A 25344-nucleotide genomic window follows, 5' to 3' on the forward strand; every position below is an offset into this window, starting at 1 on the left:
TCGTGGCTCATCTATGCCGGCCTCAGTTCCTTTCCTGTGCCATTTCTCCATAGCCCCCTATTCCTCAATCTATAAAATGTTTATCCCGCTCCACTATAAATACTTTTAATGATCCAAACTCCACAACCCTTTGGGGCAGAGAATTCCAGAGATTCACCACCCTCTGCGAGAAGAAATTTCCACACACCTCAGTTTTGAATGACCAGCCCTTTATCTTGTAGCGATGTCCTCTTGTTCGAGGCTCTCCAACTAGTGAAAAAAATCTCACCATCTACTCTGTCAAACCCCCTCAGGATCTTGTATCAGAATCACTCAATATAACTTTCTTCACAGTCTCAGATTCCCCAGACCTTTCCTCTGACAAAGACACATACTTTTCACTGGCCCTACGTACAAGTTTAGTCTGTAAGAGGAAGGTCCAATGTCTTGTGGCCATATCATCTGTTTAGCTATTTTCTCAAAAGCATTTCAAATATCTTGGCGTTCCTTTCATCGAATTTTGGGAGGGCGGTACATATCTAAATATCTCCCCACTAGGTTCCTGTCCAGAACCACTTTCTTCCTCGGTCTGCGATGATCTTTCTGTTTCCACTGCCTATTTGTGAAATTGGAAGTGTCTGTCTCTCCTTTTCTCTCTCTTCCCTTGTGGCTTTCTGTGTTTCCCTTTTTAAATTCTCTCTCTCTCTCTCTCTCCTCTCGTTCTCACTGGAAAGCTCCCTCCTTTTCACTTTGCTCTCTTTCCCTCTCTTTTTCCTGCATCTCTAGCTTCTTACTTTCTGTGAATCTTTGTAATTGAAGACTAGCTGATTCAATTTCCTCACTTCTTAAAATATTGGGTCTGGCCCACCCCGCTGGTACACTTAAGTGCCTTACTATGCTTTCAGTTATCTCAGCCTTCTTAGCTCCTGTAAATGAGACTATTTTCAATTTACCTGACAATTCTATCATTTGGTTTTAGGCACACTTTTTTCAAATTTGATAAGGTTATATTGTCTATTTCCAGAGAAGATTGAGCTAAATCAAGAGCCAGTTTTGCAGTCGTCTTGTTTTAAATGACACCTTCTCACTTGGTTCCATATGTTCCTTACTCTCATTATGTTTTAAAAAGTCAAAACTCTCCTACAGCCAACAAATTAAACTTTTTAATATCCCGGCCAAGAGCCCCCAATTTTCTGTCATGAACCACACTGATGTTACCTGCGGGGGTGGCTGAACTTGATACACCAGTTCGTGGTGGTGTATAGTCTTTTTGGAATATTGTGAGGAGTACTGTAAAGCCCCAGCGAGGAACCAGTCTAGCCATTGTATAAACAATTATTAAAGGATATTTATTAACTTAACGGAAAGGAAAATTACACAATGAAAAGAACTACAGTATTCTAAGGCACTTGAGTACATGAATGACTAAACCCACACGGTTTATGTAGAAATTAGCCCCCTAAACTCACTAAGACTTCCCTTTCCCAAACAAAGCCCAAATTAAATAAATCTATATGTCAAATCCAGCTTATAGTTACCACGCAATACAGGGTTGATGATGAAGTCTGGGAAGGTTTCCTGCAATGCCTTGACTCCATGACTTCGATGCAACACTGTAGCATCTGTGGCCTGTTCCGAGGGCTAGTGGCTTTTGCTGCCAGGTAAACCTGTTGGACTTTGGCCTGGTGTTGTTAGACTTCTTACTGTGTTTACCCCAGTCCAATGCCGGCATCTCCACTTCTTGACAGAAGCCAGAGGGTGGTTGTAGAGAGTTGTTTTTCAAACTGGAGGCCTGTGACCAGCGGTGTGCCTCAGGGATCAGTGCTGGATCCACTGTTTTGTCATTTATATTAATGATTTGGATGAGAATATAGGAGGCATGGTTAGTAAGTTTGCAGATGACACTAAGATTGGTTGCATAGTGGACAGTGAAGAAAGTTATCTCCAATTGCAATGTGATCTTGATCAATTGGGCCAGTGGGCTGACAAATGGCAGATGGAGTTTAATTTAGATAAATGCGAGGTGATGCATTTTGGTAGATTGAACCAGGGCAGGACTTACTCAGTTAATGGTAGGGCGTTGGGTAGAGTTACAGAACAAAGAGATCGAGGGGTACATGTTCATAGCTCCTTGAAAGTGGAGTCACAGGTGGTTAGAGTGGTGAAGAAGGCATTCGGCATGCTTGGTTTCATCGGTCAGAACATTGAATACAGGAGTTGGAATGTCTTGTTGAAGTTGTACAAGACATTGGTAAGGCCACATTTGGAATACTGTGTGCAATTCTGGTCACCCTATTATAGAAAATATATTATTAAACTAGAAAGAGTGCAGAAAAGATTTACTAGGATGCTACCGGGACTTGATGGATTGAGTTATAAGGAGAGGCTGAATAGACTGGGACTTTTTTCCCTGGAGCGTAGGAGTCTGAGGGGTGATCTCATAGAGGTCTATAAAATAATGAGGGGCACAGATAAGCTAGATAGTCAATATCTTTTCCCAGAGGTAGGGGAGTCTAAAACTAGAGGGCATAGGTTTAAGGTGAGAGAGGAGAGATACAAAAGCGTCCAAAGGGGCAATTTTTTCACACAAAGGGTGGTGAGTGCGTGGAACAAGCTGCCAGAGGTAGTAGTAGAGGCGGGTACAATTTTGTCTTTTAAAAAGCATTTAGATCGTTACATGGGTACGATGGGTATAGAGGGATATGGGCCAAATGCGGGCAATTGGGATTAGCTTGGGGGTTTAAAAAAAAAGGGTGGCATGGACAAGTTGGGCCGAATGGCCTGTTTCCATGCTGTAAACCTCTGAAAAGTTAAAGATGTTACAGGACCCCTTAGCTGTGAAATGGATCCAAACCTCCCAGCCGTGCATTGCAGACTGGCTTCTGGCTGTGAGGTGTGGACTGCCTCGTCTGTTTCTGAGGGAGGTAACAGTTATACTGTTTTCCCCTTTGTCATTTCAAGTTCGAGAGTTGACTTTCTACATATCTCAAATTCTTTTCTTTGGTGGAACTTAGTACTTCTATAGCCCTGAATCATCCAGTCATTGAGGCAAACAGTTTCTGCTTGTGGAAATGTAATGTTTTTATAGCAGTCATCTAAGTACTCTGTTTCTACTACTAGAGCAATTTACAGCTGATCAGATGCTCTCATGCCTTTGGAATGCCCTGATCACTTTTAGAGGTTTAATCTGCCCTTGGAAATGCTGGCCATAACTGTTGCTAGGCACATTACTATCTTTCAGGCCATTTTAAATTCTTATTACTGTTGATGCTAGGCAAATCCTTGACAGCAAGTCAATTCTAATGTTAAAATACTTCTTCAGATTTGAATGAAACTTAATAAAATCTTAACCAGTGCTAGTTTCTTTTTGAAAGCAGCTGTACCAAGAGCTTGTTGATGTTGGCCCATGTCTGTAAGTGCTTTTTAATTGAGTAATAACGTGGAAAGTAGGCACTTGTCGGCCGTTTTCTCGTTAGTTCCTTGATTGCTCTTGATGTAAAATGAATATCTAAATGTAATTGCGTTGCCATAAATACAAACCTGATATTTTAATTTTAACTTGAAAAGCGACTTGCTGCATTAGTTGCTGAATTTATTTCTAAATTTGCTCTAGTGTCAAGATTTCTGTTTCTATTAATTAGATGAATATTGGACTACCCGTGTGTTATACAGCATATATGCAAATATGGTAGATGTATTTTGTACTGATATAAGTGTCAAGACATTTGCGCCATTGTGGGGGCGGGGGCTTAAATAATATTTGTAAATAGCTTTCAAATCATACTTTTATGAACTCATCCATTTTCAATGCGAACTGACAGACATTTAAGATATTTCATGAGTCTCAACAAAGATAACTTCCACTAAGAGAGAGAAAGACACTCTTGAGAAGGTGCATCATCTGTGATTAACTGAAAAAGTTAAGGGTGATATCAATTTTTTAAAGAAGGCATACAGTGCTGCAAAGAGGTAGGCTAGAAAACTGGGCAATTTTTAGCAGTGGCTGACTGAAAAACAGCAAAGAGGAAAAAATTGGAGTATGAGCAAAAACTAGCAAGGAATATAAAACAGACAATGAAAGGGAAAAGAGTAGCTAAACTAAGCATTGATCCTTCAGAGAGTGAAACTAGGGAATTATTTGATTTATTACACTGAAAAAAAATGTTTCTTGCGCGCTAAACGGACAAATTCAATTCTGGAACGGGTAAAAATAGATAAGTCCCCTGGGCCAGATGGGATTTATCCTAGGATTCTCTGGGAGGCTAGAGAGAAGATTGCAGAGCCTTTGGCTTTGATCTTTGTGTCGTCATTGTTTACAGGAACAGTGCCAGAAGACTGGAGGATAGCAAATGTTGTCCCCTTGTTCAAGAAGGGGAGTAGGGACAACCCTGGTAATTATAGACCGGTGAGCATTACTTCTGTTGTGGGCAAAGTATTGGAAAGGATTATAAGAGAGAGGATTTATAATCCCCTAGAAAGGAATAATTTGATTAGGGATAGTCAACACGGTTTTGTGAAGGGTAGGTCGTGCCTCTCAAACCTTATTGGGTTCTTTGAGAAGGTGACCAAAGAGGTGGATGAGGGTAAAGCGGTTGATGTGGTGTATATGGATTTCAGCAAAGCGTTTGATAAGGTTCCCCATGGTAAGCTTTTGCAGAAAATATGGATACATGGGATTGAAGGTGATTTAGTGGTTTGGATCAGGAATTGGCTAGCTGTAAGAAAACAGAGGGTGGTGGTTGATGGGAAATATTCATCCTGGAGTTCAGTTACTAGTGGTGTACCGCAAGGATCTGTTTTGGGGTCACTGCTGTTTGTCATTTTTATTAATGACCTAGATGAGGGCGTGGAAGGATAGATTAGTAAATTTGCGGATGACACTAAAGTCGGTGGAGTTGTAGACAGTGCAGAGGGAAGTGGCAGGTTACAGAGGGACATGGATAAGCTGCAGAGCTGGGCTGAGAGGTGGCAAATGGAGTTTAATGCGGAAAAGTGCAAAGTGAATCACTTTGGAAGGAGTAACAGGAATACAGAGTACTGGGCTAATGGTAAGATACTTGGTAGTGTGGATGAACAGAGGGATCTGGGTGTCCATGTGCATAGATCCCTGAAAGTTGGCACCCAGGTTGATAGGGTTGTTAAGAAGGCGTACGGTGTGTTAGCTTTTATTGGTAGAGGGATTGAGTTTCGGAGCCAGGAGGTCATGCTGCAACTGTACAAAACTCTGGTGCGGCCGCATTTGGAGTATTGCGTACAGTTCTGGTCGCCGTATTATAGGAAAGATGTGGACATGTTGGAAAGGGTGCAGAGGAGATTTACCAGGATGTTGCCTGGTATGGTGGGAAAATCGTATGAGGAAAGGCTGAGGGGCTTGAGGTTGTTTTCGTTAGAGAGAAGAAGGTTAAGAGGTGACTTAATAGAGGCATACAAGATGATCAGAGGATTAGATAGGGTGGATAGTGAGAGCCTTTTTCCTCGGATGGTGATGGCTAGCACGAGGGGACATAGCTTTAAATTGAGGGGTGAGAGATATAGGACAGATGTCAGAGGTAGGTTCTTTACTCAGAGAGTAGTAAGGGCGTGGAATGCCCTGCCTGCAGCAGTAGTGGACTCGTCAACATTAAGAACATTCAAATGGTTATTGGATAAACATATGGATGATATTGGAATGGTGTAGATTAGAGGGGCTTTAGATTGGTTCCACTGGTCGGCGCAACATCGAGGGCCGAAGGGCCTGTACTGCGCTGTAATGTTCTATGTTCTAAAACACACCGTTCATAGAGAAGGAAAAGAGAGGGTGCAGAATGTAGTGTTACCGTCAGAGATGGGGTGTAGGGAAAGATCAACTTAGAGTGTTGTTGGAGAGTTTATAAGAGTTAGACTAGAGTTTTGAAAACGTAGAACGAGACTAAAAGATAGAATTAAAGGGGATACTGGGGGCAGCTTTCAAGAAGTTGCCACGCTCCAGCGCCATCTTGAATTAATGGGGATCAAAGCTGACGAGTCCCCTCGTCTTGACGGCCTGTGTCCTTGAGTATTGTTAGGCAGAGGGATTTGGGTGAAAAGGTACACAGGTCGCTGAGAGTGGCAGTGCAGATGGAGAAGGTAGTCACGAAGACATATGGCATGCTTGCCTTCATTGGCCGGGGCATTGAGTTTAAAAATTGGCAAGTCATGCTGCAGCTTTATAGAACGTTAGTTAGGCCGCAGTTGGAATATAGTGTTCAATTCTGGTCGCCACACTACCAGAAGGATGTGGAGGCTTTGGAGAGGGTACAGAAAAGATTTATCAGGATGTTGCCTGGCATGGAGGGCATTAGCTATGAGGAGAGGTTGGAGAAACTTGGTTTGTTCTCACTGGAATGACGGAGATCGAGGGGCGACCTGATAGAAGTCTACAAGATTATGAGGGGCATGGACAGAGTGGATAGTCAGAAGCTTTTTCCCAGGGTGGAAGAATCAATTACTAGGGGGCACAGGTTTAAGGTGCGAGGGGCAAGGTTTAAAGGGAATGTACGAGGCAAGTTTTGTTACACAGAGGGTGGTGGGTGCCTGGAACTCGCTGCCAGGGGAGATAGTGAAAGCAGATCCGATAGTGACTTTTAAGGGGCGTCTTGACAAATACATGAATAGGATGGGAATGGAGGGATATGGTCCCTGGAAAGGTCGGGAGTTTTAGTTCAGTCGGGCAGCATGTTCGGTGCAGGTTCGGAGGGTCGAAGGGCCTGTTCCTGCGCTGTAATTTTCTTTGTTCTGGTTTGATGGATGAAGGAACAGCTGTTGAAGGAATATGGGAATGAGGTGTGTGAACTTGACCAGACAACTTGCTGACATGGCGGGTAAACACAGTCATGGACTGGTTAGGTTGTAACTTCTATGTATATATATATGTATGTATGCAGGTCATTTAAATAGGGCAGCTCACTTCAAATACAGAAGCATTTGGACTCCAGCCAGAGGCCTGTATACCTTTTGACCATGCTTTAGATTTATAATCAAGTTTGTTGTTTATCTGGGCTAATGGACATAATTTGATCACACAGCCTTCTGTTGGAAGATTGTGTAGGATGAATGCATTATCGCTGTCATAGGGACGCCTATGGTCCACATTTTTCAATTTACTAATTCAAGAAGGCTGTGTGTGATGTTTTGTGTTTGTTGTGGGAAGATGAGATCATGTAAGGTGGGATACGAAGTGTGAGTTTGACAGGATGCAGAGTATGTGGAATCCAAATATTTACAGTGCTGTATATCCCAGTTGTTGAGACAATAGTACTGTATAGGCATATACGTCTCGTCATAGCACTTGATCATTTTATTCATCTTGCATAGTCTGTTGAATGATTCATTCCATATAGTAATTTCTGTTTCTTTTTAGGTTGTGATCAAGTGAGAAGGATTTTGAAAAACATTCATCTTCATCACATCAAATTCCATCCCCATTGTTTGGGTAAGAAAAGTCTGAAGCTTTTTGGTGCACTGAGCCCCCTAACTGCAGATTCACAGAACTCACCGAATTATCTTTTGTTAAGGGTTCATCTTATTAAACCCTTCTATTAACTGCAGAGTGATGGCAGGGATCAAGAGGTTTTCACTGAAGAGGTTGTAATATTGGCCCTTGTGACAAAGTTGACCTATACTTCCAATTATCCATTTTGTGTTAAAGCTATTGCTGTCAAAAGCTGTAAATCACATTCCGAGTTTTTTTTTGGATATGAGAGTACACATGTTCTGCTTTTCTTCAGAGCTGTCTTTGAATAAAAGAAAAATAAACCAATATGTCTTCAAAATATGCCGTGTGTCAGGTTGAGATGGGAAAGGAAGCAGGGAGGGTCAACTTTAAATATGGTCGGTATATAAATTAACACACAAGGAATATTTTTGCCAGATCATTGAATAAAGAAAAATGCTTAGGAATCCAAAAGAGCACATGTAGTTTCTAACAACAACATTTTCCATGCAGTTAAGTAGAATCAGCTTAAGTGTAAAAGTAAAGTTAATTTAAACTGCAGTGTTTTGATTAAACAATGGAGTAGTTTCAATTGGTCTTTAAAATACAGCTCTTGCATTTAGTGCAGAATGAATTACGAAGCTATATCTCAGATTACTGTGTCCTCAAACATTAACCATTTCAGGAGTGGGAAAGGATCATTCTGGTTTTCATGTTCCCAAACTCTCAAATTCTTCAATAAAGCCAGAAACGACTCAGCAGGTCAGGTAGCATCTGTGGAAAGAGCAACAGGAGTAACATTTTAGATTGATGGCCTTTCATCAGAACTGGGAAAGATTGGAGATTGGAATAGGTTTCGGGAAAGTGAAAATGGGGAGTGAGAGAATAGAAACAAAAGGAAAGATCTGTGATGAGGTGGAAAGCAGGAGAGATTAAATGGCAAGTGTGGAGGGCCAGAGGAAGTGAAAATAGGACAAGGCAAAGAACAGGTGATGCATCGAGAAGAGGCATGAATGGCAGAAGGATGAACAGCTTCTGTCAAAAAGCGTTAAAACACACTCAACTATTCTATTCATCTTGCAATGTGTGTTGAATGATTCATTCTGTATAGTAATATATGTTTCTTTTTAGGTTGTGAGCAAGTGAGAAGGATCTTGAAAAAAATTCACTTTCATCACATCAAATTCCATTTCCATTGTTTGGGTAAGAAAAGTCTGAAGCTTTTTGGGGCACAAGTCCATCTAGAGTAAACCTGCTTCCTGTAGATTCACAGGTCTGACAATATGATCTATTGTTAGCGGTTCATCTTATTAAACCCTTCTATTAACTGTAGAGCCACGGCAGGGATCAAGAGGTTGTAATATTGGCATTTGTGACGAAGTTGACCTATACTTCTAATTATCGATTTTATGTCCAAGTTATTGCTGTCAGAGGTTTTAAATCAGTTTTTGTTTTGGATATTAGAGTGCATGTGTTCTGCTTTTCAGAGCTGCCCTTTTCAACGAAAAAACCAAATATTTCATTTACAGTTGGTATAATTATTGTCAATGAAATAATTGTGTAATTTTGATTGACATTTTAAGTACAACTGCTGCAGTTAGAACAGTGCAAGTTGTGAAATGTATGTCTCAGATTGCTACGTCTTCAAACGTTAACCATTTTGGGAGTGGGAAAGAATCATTCTGGTTTTCATGTTTCCAAACTGCACAAGTTCTTCAATAAAGCCAGAAACTACTCAGCAGGTCAGGTAGCATCTGTGGAAAGAGCAACAGAGGAGACATTTTAGATTGATTGGCCCTTCATCAGAACTGGAAAAGGTTAGAGATTGGAATAAATTTCAGGAAAGTGAAAATGGAGATTGTGAGAATAAAAGCAGAAGGAAAGGTCTGTGATGAGGTGGAAACCAAGAAGGATTAAATGGCAGGTGCTGAAGTGAGGGGCACAAAGGGAGTGGTAATAGGACAAGGAAAAGGACAGAAGATGTATCCAGAAGAGGTGTGAATGGCAGTAGGATGAACATCTTCTGTCAATAAGTGAGAAAAATGAGAGAGTGACACCAAAGCCAGCAGAGAAAAAGGAAATCAGATGAAGGCGGGGTTTATTGTTAGAAATTGTTGAAGTCCGTTTTGAGTCCAGACGGCTGTAAAGTGCCTAATTGGAAAATGTGCTGCTGTTCCTTGAGCTTGCTTTGAGCTTCATTGTCCTCCACCACTTGCATTGTTCCAGACAGATCAAGATGAGTGCAAGATGGAGAATTGCAATGAAGTTCAGAGACATGCTTATGGACTGAACAAAGGCGTTTTGCAGAGTAGTCTCCCAGTCTTTGTCTGGGAGCTCCAGTATAGAGCCAGATTCTCCAGCTGTGTTTGGTTGTGTAATTTCTAGCAATCTGTTGAAGTCTGTCGTTACAACCAGAAAGCTGTTCCTAGTTTAATGGCACAATAGTCTTTAATACCTGGGTGGCAAAAGAATTCAGCACATACAAATATCAGATCAAGTGAAATTAGGTCTTAAAAACCACAGTATACCTTTTATTTTCATTTTATTCAAGTGAATTTGTTTTCAGCTCTTTCTGTCTTTGCAAATATTCACTATGGTGAACTAAAGAATGTTGCTTTTATTTTTTTTCTCAGAGTAATGTCAAAGCATGACTAAGAATGAATGTAGTGGTAAAGTTCTTGTGAAAGGTTTTACTTACCATTTAGAACTGGGTAAAATCTAATACATGGACATAGGCTGGACTAATATTTCATTGGAGGAGGGATTCTTAATAAAAGGGTCCTATAATGCAGTTATATCCGTGATATACTGACAAAAGAATGAAATACTATCACAGTGAATGACTAGAGTCGAAATTTACAAAGCCTTCATGATAAGTCCAGCAACAACAAGAAAGTGATTTTTGCTTTGATTGAAATTCAGAGCATTTGTCTTCCCTTCACTTTGAACTTTGAAAAATAAGCATGCAACCCTTGTAGGATATTTAAAAATTATTAGAATTTTCATAAATGTAAGTTGATCAGAGTTGTCTTCTGTGCCAGCTGGGTCCCATGATATTGATAAACATATTTTTGTGCACTTCGCTGAACCCAAACTGCGCAGTGCTTGCAAGCACATCTTGCTTCTGGTACATGGTTCATTCTCAGATGGTGGTGGGGAGAGGCGGAGTGACGGAGTGTACAGTGGGAGGCATGTCCCTTTTAACTGCAGTGCAATGTGGAGAATGTGTCAGCTAGCATTGTGCCACCCAATTGTACGCCCAACCTGCATAACAAATCTGTTCCATGGCTGCACTGGGTTTGCTGTGATCTGACCCGAGAATGAATTCAGGGAAGACTGATCCCATTGACCTCCAAAAGGAAAAATGTTTTCCGTAATTTATATTCATCAAAGCGACAGGAAAGCTTTTGAAAGCTGCCACTTCTTCACCATTGCAAAATAGCTTTTATTTTCTTTAAAAAAAGAAACAATTTATTGTCAGTTCAAATTGACTTGAATTATGTTGCATAGCAATGTATTGTACACAGAATCCAGCATTACCAGCTAAAGCTGATGTATCTAAACAGCTAGAAGTTGATGAAAGTTGACAAAACTAAAGGCATCAACTGATGGATCGGGCAATCATTTCGTATGAAAGAATATTTTGTGCATTTTGTCTGTTTCTCCCATGTGCATCTAGATCTTGGTCAGATAAAAATTTACTTTACCTTTTGTAATGAATTCACAAACATGTGCTTTTGCGACTATTAGCTCCTAGAGGATACTTGCTTATTTTTTATGGCTTCCAACTTCTGGGATATTTTGGAAACTTCTGTGAAATGATGTTATCATCTTTACCAGACTAGTTAATGGTTTTATTTTGGAAAGAAAGCCTGGATTTGTGTAGTGTGTTTCACCGCCTTAGGCTGTCCCAAACACTTCACAGCCAAAGAAATTCTAATTTTTAAGCTATAATCAGGATTTAATGTCGAGAAATGTGACAGCTAATTTAAAAAGAATTAATTAAAATAGTTTTCTTGCAAATGGTAGCTGCTAAAATTTAATTTGGTTTACTTCTGAAGCACAATGTTGTCAGTCAGAATTTCAACGATTCATGTGTCAACATCACCTTGGGAAGAGTAACTTTCCATCTAAAATCATTAGGCAGTGTAATAAGTACATTTTTAAAAGTATTCTTCAATCCATTATGAGCTGACTTCAGCGAAAAGCAGAATATTGTGGATGCCGGAAATTTGAAATAAAAACAAATTGCTGGAAATATTCAGCAGGTCAGGCAGCATCTGTAGAGAGAGAAACAGAGCTAATGGCTGGAATCTTCCAGCCTTTCACGTCAGCGGGATCTTCCAGTCCTGCTGATGTGAATGGAGATTTCAGTGGCTTGCCGGCCCTGCCTTGGACAAACCCAGAGCATAGAGTTATAGAGGTTTACAGCAGGGAAACAGGCCCTTCAGCCCAACTTGTCCGTACTGTCTTTTTAAACTCTTAAGCTAGTCCCAATTGCCCGCATTTGGCCCATATCCCTCTATACCCATATTACCCATGTAACTGTCTAAATGCTTTTAAAGGACAAAATTGTACCCGCCTCTACTACTATCTCTGGCAGATTGTTCCAGACACTCACCATCCTCTGTGTGAAAAAATTATCCCTCTGGAGCCTTTTGTATCTCTCCCCTCTCACCTTGACACTGGAAAGTTTCAGCCAAAGTTTCAGGTTGATGACCTTTCATCAGAAAGTCCTGAAACATTAACTCCTGGTTTCTGGAATCAATATATAGAGCCAGAAATTACTGTAAAAACTACGATGAATAAATAACATTTGACATTTCTAGTTTTGAAAGAAATCAAGGAAGTTGCAGCAAAAAAGAGATTGGCCAGGGTTTCTGATATGCCACGTATTATTGGACAACTCTGCTGTTAATCTTCATAAAACCAAAAAGTACTAGCCTTCAGCACCTGTCCACCACTGAAATTTATTGTCTGCCATGAAATTGCTGGAATAATGCTGTTATTATGGATTAATCTCATTGCAACCATTTAGGGTTGAAAAGTTTTTTTTTATACATTCATGGGACCTGGACGTCACTGGTTGGCCAGCATTTATTGCCCATCCCGAGTTGCCCTTGTTCATTGCTGTGGACCTCGAATTACATGTAGGTCAGACTAGGTAAGGACGGCAGATTTCTTTCCCTGTAGGACATTAGTGAACCAGATGGGTTTTTTCGCCAATTGACAATGGTTTTGTGGTTATCAGTAGATTCTTAATTCCAGATTTTTTAAATATTGAATTTAAATTCCACCATCTGCCGTGATGGGATTCGAACCCGGGTCCCCAGAACATTAACTGAGTTTTTGGATTAATAGTCTAGCGGTAACACCACTAGGCCATCGCCTCCCCAGTGTCATGTCATAAAGATATTGTTCATGACGTGGGTGGAATTTTTAATCTGGGGTCAAGAGTTGGAAATAGGGAATAGTTCCAGGTCTTAACCCCACACATTGTACTTCAGACGTGCCCACTGCAATTTTCAATGCTAAAGCCAATTTATAGGTCATGGAGTTGGCCTGCTGTCCAGAAGCCAGATGTTAATAGAATCCAATAAGAAGTTTAACAACACCAGGTTAAAGTCCAACAGGTTTATTTGGTAGCAAAAGCCACACAAGCTTTCGAGGCTCTGAGCCCCTTCTTCAGGTGAGTGGGAATTCTGTTCACAAACAGAACTTATAAGACACAGACTCAATTTACATGAATAATGGTTGGAATGCGAATACTTACAACTAATCCAGTCTTTAAGAAACAAAACAATGGGAGTGGAGAGAGCATCAAGACAGGCTAAAAAGATGTGTATTGTCTCCAGACAAGACAGCCAGTGAAACTCTGCAGGTCCACGCAACTGTGGGAGTTACAAATAGTGTGACATAAATTCTGATTCTAGGATCGCATGATAAAGACTCAGGAGGAGTTTGGGTATATTGAGGATATTGGGTATATTTGAGGATATTGGGTTTATGTCACACTATTTCACATAAATATTTCTGCTTTTTTCCTCCTGAGTCTTTATCATGCGATCCTAGAATCAGAATTTATGTCACACTATTTGTAACTCCCACAGTTGCGTGGACCTGCAGAGTTTCACTGGCTGTCTTGTCTGGAGACAATACACATCTTTTTAGCCTGTCTTGATGCTCTCTCCACTCCCATTGTTTTGTTTCTTAAAGACTGGATTAGTTGTAAGTATTCGCATTCCAACCATTATTCATGTAAATTGAGTCTGTGTCTTATAAGTTCTGTTTGTGAACAGAATTCCCACTCACCTGAAGAAGGGGCTCAGAGCCTCGAAAGCTTGTGTGGCTTTTGCTACCAAATAAACCTGTTGGACTTTAACCTGGTGTTGTTAAACTTCTTACTGTGTTTACCCCAGTCCAACGCCGGCATCTCCACATCAATAGAATCCAAGCCAGTGGGTGAAGTCAAATCCAAAATACAGAGCTATTCTTTACTGAGAGAGCTTATTGACTGTTCAGTCTCGTATCTTTCCTCACACTGTGTCCCACCTGCTTGCCCCCTGTTTATGCTCTGTGTGTATATACAGTAGTTAATTATACCATGCCCCTTTACCTGGGTATCCTAACAATATAGTTAACAAGGGGCTGGGTGGCTGAGGGCCTCCCATTGGCTGAGGTGCGAGCTGCCAATGAGAGGATGCAGACAGTGAGGGACCAGTGCAGGTAGGTTAATTTCATTTTTTAAAATGGCACAGCTGCCCGGCCTGGAACCTGGAGGGGTTGCCGTATCCTGACAGCCTCTGTGCGTCTGTGGGGGGGGGAATTGGGGAAGAGGTATTTCCTACATGATCCATCTTGAACCCTGTAGTGATTGTGGTGTCTGTCTCTTTAAGACATCACGGCAGAAGGAGATCACCTGACTTGATATCCATTGGGGACCCAGAGTGGTGATCACCCCAGAGGGTAGTGTCCACTCTAAAGGCAGAATGCATCTGGAAGCCATGTAGTAAATATGCAAGGACTGGAGCAGCCTCCCTATACAAGGTTTCTCTTCATCAATAAATACCTTTGGTGTTCTTATGAAGCCTGAAGTGTGTTCTCGACAATGGACGTGCCACTGCAAACATATTGGCGACAAGGTGGATAAATTATGATAGCACAGCCTACCTGTGAGTAGCTGTTTTAACTGAAGATTGGAAAAGAGGGATACTCACCCAAATACCTATTTTAGGGCGAATAGGCTCAGAGTCGTCGAGTGCCAGACCCTGAGGGGTAGATGAAGTTATGAACCCGGTGTGGCCGGTGAATCAAGAGGTTTGGAAAGATATAGAATGTTAAAATGAGGAGAGATTAACCTTCAGGAGTCAGAGAAGTAAAACTTGAGCTAAAGTGAAAATGAGACAAGTGTCTACAGTTTTCATTCCGGAGGGAGAGGAAAACAAAGAAAAGAGAGCAGTGTTTGAAGTGAGAAGATAGACCCAGCTGGAGGAGAGCTGTGTTTCAGGTTCTTAAAGAAGATAGTTTGATAGAAGGCAGAGATTTGCTTCAGTTAAACAAGTTCAGAGGATAAAAAGTGAAAGAAAGCCTGAGGGTGCTGCAGAAGTTGTCCCAGAAGCTTGGGAAAGCGAGAAGCTGATATTGCAGGCCTCCCAATCTGAATGGCACAGTAGTTAGCGCTGCTGCCTCGCAGCGTCCGGGACCCGGGTTCAATTCTGGCTTCGGATGACTGTCTGTGTGGAGTTTGCACATTCTCCCCGTGTCTGCGTGGGTTTCCTCCAGGTGCTCCGGTTTCTCCCACAGTCCAAAGGTATGTGGGTTCGGTTGATTGGCCATGATAAAAATTGCCCCTTAGTGTCAGGGGTATTAGCAGGATAAATATGTGGGGTTACAGGGATAGGGCCTGGGTGGGATTGTTGTCGGTACAGGCTCGATGGGCCAAATGGCCTCCTTCTATACTGTAGATTCTATGATTCCATGAACAGAGCCTGTGGTGGGTCTAAGGAGCAGTCCCTGCACTGAGGGACTTGAAGTGAAGTTTTGGAACAAAATAAATTCTTTACCTGCTTAAAAACAAAAATAAGCTTTTTAAAAAAAAAGTTTTGAAAAGAAGATATCCCGACTGGACAGCACAGGAGGCACCAGTGAAATTGACAAAAAAATCAATATTAAAACAAGGAGAGAGAAACGGACTCTCCAGCCAACTGGAAAAAATGGAAAATCTGTAGAAATTGATGTAGAACTCTTCCACATGCTAAAAAAGAGAAGTTAAACAGTGTTAAAAGGGCCCAAGAAGGAGGAGCTGTAGTTCCCCCCCAAAACTGCAGAAGCACTAAAAACCCAGAGAGCTGTGGCAGTTGACAGTCTTAAAGCGGTAATGCACTTAAAGTTGTACAACATTTAATGCAACAATCACAACAAGGGACAAGTGACAGGAACATCAGCGAAGAACCTAGATAGACGGCAACTCTATAAAAGGGGTCCATAAGCAATGCAAGACCTCAAAGGAGAGGCAATGCTGGAGCTCAGAGGAGATAATAAGCCCTCGAGGAAGAGGCAACACCAGACTCCGAGTATGCAGTAAAAGACTCTGGGGCAAGGGGTGGGGGAGGGGGCAGTGGGGGGAGCACTGCAAAACCCCAGAGAAGGAGGTGCTCAGAAATTCCAGAGAGGGGGCAGTATTGGAAGACCCTAGAGAGGGGGGCATGAAGAGAACCCAGAAAGAGGGCAACAGTAGACCCCAAATGACTAAATAAAGAGCCAAAGTAGAAGACTCAGTTGTGTCCCATCCTTTTGTACTGCAATGAAAAGATCCTTGAAAGTTTAGCAATAAATTGCAAGCAAACAATAAAGCTATAATCAGTACGAAAGTAAGACCAGCCACAACAGAAGAAGAGAAAGGAGTTTGATTTGATTTATTATTGCCACATGTATTAACATACAGTGAAAAGTATTGTTTCTTGCGCGCTATACAGCCAAAACATACTGTTCATAAAGAAGGAAATGAGAGAGAGTGCAGAATGTAGTGTTACAGTCATAGCTAGGGTGTAGAGAAAGATCAACTTAATGCAAGGTAAGTTCATTCAAAAGTCTGACAGCAGCAGGGAAGAAGCTGTTCTTGAGTCAGTTGGTATGTGACCTAAGACTTTTGTATCTTTTTCCAGACTGAAGAAGGTGGAAGAGAGAATGTCCGGGGTGTGTAGGGTCCTTAATTATGCTGCTGCTTTGCTGCGGCAGCGGGAAGTGTTGACAGAGTCGATGGATGGGAGGCTGGTTTGCGTGATGGATTGGGCTACATTCACAACCTTTTGTAGTTCCTTGCAGTTTTGGGCAGAGCAGGAGCCATACCAAGCTGTGATACAACCAGTAAGAATGATTTCTGTGGTGCATCAGTAAAAGTTGGTGAGAGTCGTAGCTGACATGCCAAATTTCCTTAGTCTTCTGAGAAAGTAGAGGCGTTGGTGGGCTTTCTTAACTATAGTGTCGGCATGAGGAGACCAGGCCAGGTTGTTGGTGATCTGGACACCTAAAAGCTTGAAGCTCTTGACTCTTTCTACTTCGTCCCGGTGGATGTAGACAGGGGTATGTTCTCCTTTACATTTCCTGAAGTCGATGACAATCTCCTTCGTTTTGTTGACATTGAGGGAGAGATTATTGTTGCCGCACCAGTTCACCAGATTCTCTATCTCATTTCTGTACTCTGTCTCATCATTGTTTGAGATCGGACCCACTCGGGTGGTGTTGTCAGCAAACTTGAAAATCGAATTGGAGGGGAATTTGGCCGCACAGTCATAGATGTATAAGGAATATAGTAGGGGGCTGAGAACACAACCTTGTGGGACACCGGTGTTGAGGATGATCGTGGAGGAGGTGTTGTTGTCTATCCTGACTGATTGTGGACTGTGAGTTAGTAAGTTCAGGATCCAGTCGCAGAGGGAGGTGCCGAGGCCCAGGCCACAGAGTTTGGAGATAAGCTTCATGAGAATAATGGTGTTGAAAGCTGAGCTATAGTCAATAAATAGGAGTCTGACATAGATGTCCTTGTTATCTAGGTGTTCCAAGGTAGAGTGCAGGGCCTGGGAGATGGCGTCTGCTGTGGACCTGTTGCGGCGATAGGCAAACTGTAGTGGATCCAGGTAGTCCGGGAGGCTGGAATTGATTCGTGCCATGACTAGCCTTTCGAAGCACTTCATACTGATGGCTGTCAGAGCCACCGACCGATAGACATTAAGGCATGCTGCTTGGTTTTTCTTAGGTACTGGGATGATGGTCATCTTCTTGTCGCAGATAGGGACCTCAGATTGTTGTAAAGAGAGGTTGAAGATGTCTGCGAATACCCCCGTCAGCTGATCCACGCAGGATCTGAGTGCACGTCCGGGTATCCCATCCGGGCCAGTCGCTTTCCATGGGTTGGCCTTTGAGAAAGCTGCTCTGGCATCTGCAATGGTGACCCCAGATACAGGTTCATCCAGGGCTTCCAGGGTGGAGGGCATGCTCTCGCTGACTTCTTGCTCAAAATGGGCGCAGAATGCATTGAGCTCGTCAGGGAGGGGTGCGTTGGATAAACTTAACTGAGAACTACAGCAAATAGGAAATGAGGGAAAAAGCTGTGACCCTAATCTAACTGAGAAGCAGCCCAGCTACATCAAAGTCAAGAAAGGAAAAAAAAAGCGCAATGAAAAAGGTGGAAATAGCTCGGAAATCTATTGAGACCAGTAAGAAATAGTACAACATTCACCAGCTAGTGGTGAAGGAACTGGAGTTAGAGCACGAAGATATGACAAAGGATTGAGAGGAAAAAGTGCAATCAGAACTTCGCAACAGAGATCATAGCATGGAACTTGTGAAGAGCTAAGGTAACCCCCATGTAATGGATGCTATCGGTTTTGTGATGGGCGAGAGAACTGATAGCATGCTGTTGAAGCAGAAATTAGAACAGAGCTTTCATTTACCAGAGCCATTATTGGAAATTATTTAGAAATCTGATTGAACAACCAGTCATATGGAATATACAAATGAGCATGAGAAGTTGGCATTTTACAGAGAGGCAGAAACTGTCCAACGTTTGAGGGTGCTGTGGAGGACATAGCAATGGACAAAGCCAAAGAGAGAACACAAGTTACCAATTCAGGGGAATTGTGTAATAAATATAACAAGAAGGAAGAAATGTTGAATGTTGCAGTTGAGCTCAATGCGACTTACAACAAACGGAATGTGTCAGTTGTCTGAAAACATGTAAAGCATGAGACGGGAACGATTGTTATCAAATGTTGTTCGAAGGGAATGATGGATTCAGCTTGGAAATGGATAAATTGAATGGATTGCAAAACTAGATGCATGGAATCGAGAACTACGGATGCCCAAGCAGAATATTAGTTGATGCAGAAGATGAAAGGGAGAGATTGGAAAATGAAGCCATTCAGCTGTGGAAGTTATGCTGGAGAGAATTAGACAAAGCAGCAAATTCAGGCAGAGAAGGAAGCGGGGATTACACGCCAAAACGATATTGCTGAAATGGTCACCTGAGTAGAAATGCTAGAGAGAGAGGAACTTTTATCACACAATCCAAGTACCAGAAACACAGTTCCACAACCAATTCCTTCCCAAATGACAGACCAAGATTGCGAATGAGCTGTCAAGACATAAGACTGCGTTGTATTGTGATGATGGTATCTGCATTGCATTGGTAGAGTAGGGTGCTTGACAAAGGAAAGGAGCGACGGAGGGTTGGTCAGTGCACAGTCTAGGACAGAACTCGGAGAGCAGCAAGCCTGTATGGGAGAGTCTGATGCAAGACCATGTTTGGAACTGTGCATTGTTGACTCCTACTGGCAGAATGTTATGTTAAATGCACGCTTTAAGATCTCATCGTTGAATAATCACTACATTGATTTACAAATGTTTAACTTGTGTATAATGTTTATTCAGAATCTGGGTTCGAGTAAATTAGTTTTGAAGAATGTACTAAAAAAAAATCAAGTGGGAGGAATGTAGTGATTGTGGTGTCTGTCTCTTTAAGACACTACAGCAGGAGAGGGTTATCTGGCTTGAGGGACCAATGGGGACCAAGAGTGAGTGATCACCCCAGAGGGTGGAGTCCTCTCTTGGGTAAAATCTATCTGGAAGCCGTGCAGTAAGTATGTAAGGACTGGAGCAGCCGGGGAGGCTGTTCCAAGGCAGCCTTGGGCTGCAAACCCCTGTACAAAGTTTCCCTTCATCAGTTAATACTTTTTGTGTTCTAACAAAGCTTGAAGTGACTTGTGGACGCCAGGTGTGTCACTATATAAACCCTCTGTCCAATTATCTGCCCAGAGCCCATTGTTCAGGCACAAGGGCTGCCCGCAGTGCTGATTGGACATTCTAGCCAGTGCCAGGAACAGGACCTTGATGGGTCTCTTAATTACATATAATCAGCCTAAATTGGCTACCCGCCACTTGCCTACAGGTACTAATCCAACCCCAGCCAGCCTCTTTCAAATGGCTCAGGGTTGTCGTTGTCGTGGGGAATCAGGTGGCGGTAAATTGCATGCCTGTCCACCTTCAATGTTCTTAAAAACCCCAGCCCATAATTTTAGAACCCGTCACGATATGTAACTTTGGGTGTCCAGAAAGAGAACCTTGAACCCATCTTTAAAGAGCGAGTGAATTTGGACCTTAAGGACCTCATCCTGCCCAGCCTCGAATTGTAGGCTTACTCTGAAGGCCCCCTCAGAGTTGGGGTGTCTTCCCCCCCGGATGTTGGAGTTCCACTCACCCCGGGGCATCTCCTGCCCCTGGGACTTTGCTTTTCAAAGATCCCGGACTGAGAGCGCTGCAGTGTCGCTTCTGTCTACTGCAGCGCCTGCCTGACTGGGTTGAAGGACTGTTAGCCGATCTAGTTGGCTGACAGCTCTCGTGGGCGGGACATCTTTCCAAGTGCAGATGGAAGTCTCGCCCACTGCCAATCAACGCTCAAGTGAGTGCTAAATGACAGTGGGAGTTTGAAAGTCGCCGTCTGCGCGATCTCTCACCATTCTTAAAATGAGGGACACTCAGTGTGTTATGTAGAGAGTGTCATAGAATCCCTAAAGTGCTGAAAGAGGTGAGCCGGCCCATAGAGCCTGCATCAAAGGTCCGAAAGAGCATCCTTCCCTTCCGCCCTATCCCTGTAACCCCGCACATTTTACCATGGCTAATCCACCTAAACTACACATCTTTGGACTGTGGGAAGAAACTGGAGCACCCAAAGGTAACCTACACAGGCACGGGAAACATGCGAACTCATTTTGACTCGAAACGTTAACTCTGTTTCTGTCCACAGATGCTGCCAGACCTGCTTTTATTCAGCGTTTTTTGTATTTATTTCAGATTTCCAGCACCCACAGTATTTTGCTTTTATTGCCATTATTGTGTCGCTAGTTTGCAACCACAAAAAGATCATTATGCACGCATGGATAAAATTCCTCAGGAGCTGGCGAATGTTGCATTTGTTCTGCAGCAGCCCACTTTTCCTGAGCTCCTCGCATCTTAGCACAGACTTGCTGACTGCCGGCCGCTTACAATGTGGCTGATGCCACCGGTAAGGAGGTGCAAAGTTTTGTCCCAAGACCAGGACAATCCAAGCCTTATGACAGTGAGGAGTGTCGTTGAGCATACAATCGTGACACTGAGCAAATGCTTCCTGTGCTCCAACAAACCTGGAGGAGCCCCTTCGACATGCACCTGCCAAAACCTAGAGAACGATTGTGGTGCGCTAGGATTGCAGCTGTCGGAGGAGAAAGGCACAGAGTACGGTGTATCTTAGGAGGAGAAGAAGGAGGAACGTAATGTGTCCGTGGCACCATCTAGGGTTCCAGAGATGGCCTCATGATGGCGAGATTTAGTTAGTTTGTATCTGTGTATCCATCCGGCAGCCACATGCTGAACCCACTTGGATCTCTTTCCCCCCCCCCAAATTTCACAGACAGCCACTACTCGATATTCAGTCCTCTTTTCCATTCATCAAATGGGAGAGGACCACATGCTGGGCAGCAGGTAATGGGCAAGTGGTACAAATAAGTAATTTTTATGCGACTCAGAAAATTAACAATCCAATGTTGTGCAAAACATTCATGTGCATACCCTTATGCAGCTATAATTCGTTTTGCTACTCCGATGTGGTATAAACCCTCTGTTTTCAGCAGACGTAAAGGCAGGCTGCCCGTATCCATGCCCATTTGTTTTGGAGCTGGGGGAACCCTGCCAAAGACTGTTCCACTTGCAACTGTGCAGGAGCAGACTTGGTCATTGGGACTTTGAAAACATTATTTCATGGGATATGATCTTCGTCGCTCATCTCTAATTGCTCTCGAGAAAGAGCCACCATCCTGAACAGCTGCAGTCTCCATCTGGTGGATGTACACCCACAGTGCTGTTAAGTTGGAAGTTTCAGGAAGCAGGATGTGGAACTCTGACAGAGGCCTGGTAATGGCTGTGAAATGAAAGTCCTTTAAGCAGAGTCCTCACTTTCATGTCCCCTTTCTTCATCCGCCCTGTCTTGGCTGCATGGCAGCAGTGCTAATAACCACTGTGCCCCCCTGCCGCCCCGGTGGCACAGTGGTTAGCACTGCTGCCTCACAGAGACCCGAGTTCAATTCCGGCTTCAGGCCATTGTCTGTATGGAGTTTGCACGTTTTCCCTGTGTCTGCATGGGTTTCCTCCGGGTGTTCTGGTTTCCTCCCACAGTCTAAAGATGTGCGGGTTAGGTTGATTGGCCTTGCTAAATTGTCCCTTGTGTCAGGGGATTAGCAGGGTAAATATGTGGGGTTGCGGGAATAGAACCTGGGTGGGATTGTGGTCGGTGCAGACTCGATGGGCTGAATGGCCTCCACTGTAGGATTCTATGATTCCCTGCTAGCAACTATAAAGCATTTTGCTGCAAATTGATGGGACAGTAAAAGGCTAAGGTTGCATCAGTCCTCGACTGTGACATTCAGTGTGCTAGTTTTGGTGAGGGCCAGTATGCCCTGTTAACCAATCTTTCCATGGATGAAGACATCAACACAAAGGTTTGCAACATAGTGATATTCATTCTTGGGATGGACGCCTCTAATTTCTCTGCGAGCATGCCGATGCACAATGAGGTTGGAAAGCTAGGCAACATCTTTCATATTTTTTTGCTGCTGCTCCGGAATTATCCTCTTCATTGCCGTTTCCTCTAAGGTTGAGTATCTTTGTCCAGCTGAGCAGAACTTGGAGACCCCTGCGCTCTTCAGGAACTCTCCACCACTGAGCCTGTCTCCACTTTCTGCTTTTGCTTGTTGACCTGTGATGTGATGTGTGAGGCGCCCCAGTTGATAACCCAACTATTTGTCTTGCTGGTGCCCCAAAATATGTGTAACTGAGCTGGTGCATGGTCTGCATGAGCGCTGTGATGTTGTGCTCTTGGACTGTATGACCTCTAAGATGTCTTTGTCCTCCTGCAGCACCTCCACTTGAAGGGCCTGTGGAAGATGAAAGACATGCATTAGAGCTGTCAAGGTAAGAATCATTGTGCTCATTATCATATTTCACTGGCTGCTGACATCAAGTGAACATGTGTGAGTCATTAAACAGAGATATTTTTCCCAATTCTGATGAAAGGTTATTGACCTGAAATGTTAGCTCTGTTTCTCTTTTCACAACATTTTCTGTTTCTGTTTCCCATCATCCATCGTATTCTGCTTTTCAACATGAGTCAGTGTTGTGTGCCTTACGGCTGTGTGATATTTACTTCTGTCACTAGGTAGCTGGGAGGTCCCCATCTCTCCAACTCTGGCCAAGCACATTGAGATTTGGTTTATCTCTAGTGCCACCTGCTCTGCAGCTGCCAGTTAGAAGATGGCTGGAGTTTTCTACTTCCAGTTCTCTGCCTCTCCCTGCTGTTCTGTGGCTCCTTCTGCAAGGAGGAAAAGCAGAGACCTATGTGTGAAAATAATGGAATCTGTTGAACAACATTTTTGAGGGAGACAATGTGGGAAAGGTACGATATTGCATTAAGGTGAGCGGTGAGTGGTCAGATGGGGATGCAAGGAAGTGCATAGACAGAGCAGGATGGCTGTATCTGCAAGGTTCGTGTGAGGAATGTGAAGAGTAGACTTAGGAAGGCAGGGATTTTTAAAATTTATTCTTTCACTGGATGTGGGCTTTGCTGGCTCGGCCAGCATTTCTTGTCAATTCCTATTGCCCTTGAACAGTCTTCCTGAAACGCTGAAGTTCATGTGGTGTTAAGTACATCCACAGTGCTGTTAGGGTTGGATTTGATCTAGCGACAGTGAAGGAACAGTGGTAGTGTTCCAAACCAGGCTGGTGGTTAGCTTGGAGGGGAGCTTGCAGGTGGCGGTGTTCCTTGGCAGGTGGTGTTTGAGTGAGGGAGAGGGGGGCATGTTTGGGGAGATATGCACGTCAGGATGAAGTTGTCCAGTTTTCTTACCCTGAGTGTTCTGCAGCAGGGAAGAGTATCTCCCAGCAAGTCCTTGCATCTGTAGCATCAGGTCTAGGGAGTTATCTGTGAATTGATGCACAACTTTGCCTTGTTGGGAATTCATTAGTTGTTTCCTCTCTCTTACCTTCACCATCCTTCATCTGTCAGCTTTGTTGTGTCCCTTTAAATGGCTTGTCTGACATCAACTCATGCAGGTCCTCATTTATGTGGCTAGTTTGGAAAGGTACAGCCAGACACATTGCAGATACGTCTAGATTTTCCATGCGCTACAATATTACTCCATCTCCAGCGAGTTACCAGGTTAAAACTCCCCCTGCAGTGTTTCACTCTTGCAGATAGTAAATTGTTCCTGTATGTCTTAGAACATTTTTAGTTGTCCTGGCAGTATTTGTTATTCACGTACCTGTTAGTGTTGGAAGGCAGTAATTTACAGGATGCGAATCTGTATTGACACTCAAATGCAAACGTGGATAATAATTTTGGGATACAGTACATAAGTTAGAAAGGTGATGTAGTAAAGTTAATTTATTAGTCACAAGTAGGCTTACATTCACACTGCAATAAAGTTACTGTGAAAATTCCCTAGTCACCACACGCCAGCACCTGTTCAGGTACACTGAATTTTAGCACGGCCAATTCACCTAATCTGCACATCTTTGGACTGTGGGAGGAAACCGGAGCACCCGGAGGAAACCCACACAGACACAGGGAGAATGTGCAAATTCCACACAGACGATGACCCAAGCTGGGAATCGAACCTGGCTCCCTGGCTCTGTGAGGTAGCAGTGCCACCGTGCCGCCCCTGTAGTGTGCTTAGAAGAAAAAAGGGAGTCAAAGGACCTCAGATCCCAAGATGGTAAAAGGTGAGCATGATGAGACCTTGCTTCTCTTGGTATTAAAAATTCTTGTGCTCCTCTGAAAGGACTTTGACTGTTTCTGACCATGATGGCCACTAGTCTCATACTACATAGGTCAAGAATTTTTGCATGTTTCAAACACTGCCATTCACTCATTAACTTTTCAAGGACCAATACAACAGTTGCCAAACATAACTGGTTTCAATACCATCTTCTTGTTTTTAATTGTCCTTTTGCTTTTGCAGCCATTTTTTCCATTTTGTCCACTTTCCTTTCCTTATTTTATTCTTTGTAGCTAATTTGACTTGGTCTGAATATTGAAGTCAGCGATAAATGAATGATGCTGGTTGTTGTTTATGTTTAAACTTGCCTATAGACTTTCTGTGGTCTTTTGCACTGGAACTTGTCTTAATTAGATATCGCAAATGGCAGGAGATCTTGAACCTGTGTGAACAAGACGAGCAACTGTTTATCTCCTTCACCAACCAGATTGAAGCATCCTTACAGAGAAACACCGGATAGCATTTTCCCAGTCTAGCAGAGCTGGGTCTGGAGGAGGGCGCAAAATGGGAAAACAGTTCATTGGGTCAATTCCTTGATGTTGTTCCATTTCCAAG

The 25344-nt window shown here is 43.1% G+C and overlaps 1 protein-coding gene across 8 annotated transcripts in view; it reads left to right on the forward strand.

Moving 5' to 3' along the window:
- bbx (BBX high mobility group box domain containing) overlaps positions 1 to 25344 on the forward strand; it is a 209923-nt gene that overhangs the window by 43341 nt on the left and 141238 nt on the right. For 6 of the 8 annotated variants that reach the window (XM_078232937.1, XM_078232939.1, XM_078232940.1 and 3 more), the window contains exons 2-3: positions 7358 to 7429; positions 8561 to 8632. The gene's annotated coding sequence lies outside the window, so the exon portion shown is untranslated. Of the gene's footprint in view, positions 1 to 7357; positions 7430 to 8560; positions 8633 to 22872; positions 22928 to 25344 lie in introns of all 8 variants that reach the window. The other 2 variants (XM_078232941.1, XM_078232938.1) reach the window with 1 other exon arrangement.

Source organism: Mustelus asterias, chromosome 17 (assembly GCF_964213995.1).
Source record: "Mustelus asterias chromosome 17, sMusAst1.hap1.1, whole genome shotgun sequence".
Lineage (NCBI taxonomy): Eukaryota > Metazoa > Chordata > Chondrichthyes > Carcharhiniformes > Triakidae > Mustelus > Mustelus asterias.